The 2,344-nt window shown below is 36.4% G+C and overlaps 1 protein-coding gene across 1 annotated transcript in view; it reads right to left on the reverse strand.

Moving 5' to 3' along the window:
• SMCHD1 (structural maintenance of chromosomes flexible hinge domain containing 1) overlaps nt 1–2,344 on the reverse strand; it is a 123,967-nt gene that overhangs the window by 111,962 nt on the left and 9,661 nt on the right. The gene's annotated exons all lie outside the window — the stretch shown is intronic.

The raw sequence follows: 2,344 nt of genomic DNA on the forward strand, positions 1-2,344 counted from the left end.
TTATTTATGCATACAGAGATGGGGAACAGACCAGAGATTCAGGGCTGATGAGAAGATTCACCAGAGTGGGGAGCAGAACAGGTAGACCGAAGAAGCACACGGCTAAGGGGAGCAGCAGGCAGGCCAGGAGAGTTCAGCCACACCACGTGGGTCACCGTTAGGGCCAGGGATCGGACTCGTGTTGCAGCTGCTGCGTCTTGCCTGCAATGCTGCGTCTCGCCTGCAGTGCTGCGTTCCCAACCCGTTGCACCACCAGGGAGGGCCCAGAGTTTTATTTTTTTAACGAGGTAAACTACTATTGATAAGGCAACATATACACAAGATTTGAGTGAGATGAGAGGCTATCTGGGGCGAAAAGCACTCTAAATAGAGGATTGTAAGCTGAGAACACTGTCAGCAATGGAATAAACAAACTAGGAAAATATTTGTGGAAGCAGAAAGCTACCAGTTGTTAAGGCAAGATGGTTACTGTAAAGCCTCAGATTATAGTAGTACAGCATGAATATTTTTAATAGGCTAGTAACACAACCTGACTTTTCATTATATGAACAAATATGAAAGGAGGCAAGTTAGGAAGTCACTGCATGAAAAAGTTTTAGCAATCTTAGTGGTAAGAAAAGTCATTTCTAGGTAAACACGCAAGAGAATGCCAAGGGGATTTTACAGCAGATTGAATAAAAGGTATGACACAAAGAATAATCAATGTGATTTTGGGCCCTAGCAACTGGAAAGATAGAGTGATGATCAATCTGAATAGGAAAATTATGTGTAGTTGTGATTCAGAACTGGGTTCTCATCACTGATACACTAGTGGAGACACCATATGGGCAGCAGGATAGAAAAAAAGGGAATTCTGTAGGAAAGATTAGGAAGCTACAAATGACCATTTCTCACTACTTCCACCTGAGAGTCACTACTATAAAGATTTAATTATTTAGAGCAATGAGAATTAATGGGATCACTAAGTGAAGAAAAAGAGATAAGGTACCAAGGATTAAATACTGAGATAAAACAACATTAAGAAAATGGGGAAATATTAGTTATATTTCAACTTAAAAAAAGAAGAAAGACACCTAGTTTACTACCAAGAAATAAAATTTGTGGTCTCTTAAAAGTTAAGAAAAGAATTATGGTGATGGCACACGGGTGATGGGAAAGCCACGGGGATTACAATCGAGATGAAAAATAAAAAATGTACAAAATGATGTAAAAAATAAAAAAAAAAGTTAAGAAAAGATGACAACAACGAGGAAGTAATAAAAACTGTCATAATGCTACAAATAAAATGAGAACTGAAAATTGATCACTGAATTTAGTCCCCAGTTTCCTTCAAAGAGCTGGTATAGTAGAATGAAAAGGCAAGAATGGGAAGAAGAAAGACACTGTTGATAGTGAATACAGTAAACTCTTTTGAGGAGTTTTGCTATATAAAAAGAAAAATACTGGACAGCAGCTGGTGAAAAAAGATTAAGTTTTTAAGGCAGAAGAAGTTGAGCTTTTTTATATAAACAGAAAAATGCTAGAGACTGTTTAGGAGTTCAACCTCTGATATCACTGTTAAATTCATATCCTGGTTCCAACAGTTACTAATTCCCTTTGGATTATTACCTGAAATCTCTCAGACTCAATTTCTTCTGCAAAAATGGGTCATTACCAATCATTAGCTACCACAGAAATTAAGGATTAAACAAAGTAATGTTTAAGGTACTGTTACTACTATCAGATAGTAGTAACAGTACTGCCTAGTACTCTTAAGATAGGTAAGAATGTACACAAAGATTTACTCAAGAATATTCAGGCACTTGTCACAAAAAACCTTCATATTTCACAACAGAACAAGTTCAAATAAATTGTTATTTAAGTACTGTATAATCACTAAAAACAAACACAATGACATATATGTTAAAGATGTTTACTCTAGCTTAAACAAAAAAGTTGGGTATAGTAGTACACACCACATAAAACTATTAAAAAGAAAAAATATACATGAAAAGGTCTAAAATAATAAACACCAATGAGTTAGTGGTGGTTATATTTGTGTGAAAGATACAGCTGTCTTTTATCATCTTTTTTTGCTTATCTTTGTTTTCTATTTTCCTACAAAACACAATAAATACATAGGAATGAGAAAAAAAAACACTCTTTAGTGCTCGCTTCGGCAGCACATATACTAAAATTGGAACAATACAGAGAAGATTAGCATGGCCCCTGCGCAAGGATGACACACAAACTCGTGAAGCGTTCCATATTTTTCGAGAAAATAACAAAAATAATGAACAACCATAGACCAGAGACATCCTGTGGGGGTGGAGTGGGGAATGGGATCAAAAACGGGGGGGTGGGA

Source organism: Condylura cristata, unplaced genomic scaffold, assembly GCF_000260355.1.
Source record: "Condylura cristata isolate star-nosed mole 26May11 unplaced genomic scaffold, ConCri1.0 scaffold00016, whole genome shotgun sequence".
In the NCBI taxonomy this organism is placed as follows: Eukaryota; Metazoa; Chordata; class Mammalia; order Eulipotyphla; family Talpidae; genus Condylura; species Condylura cristata.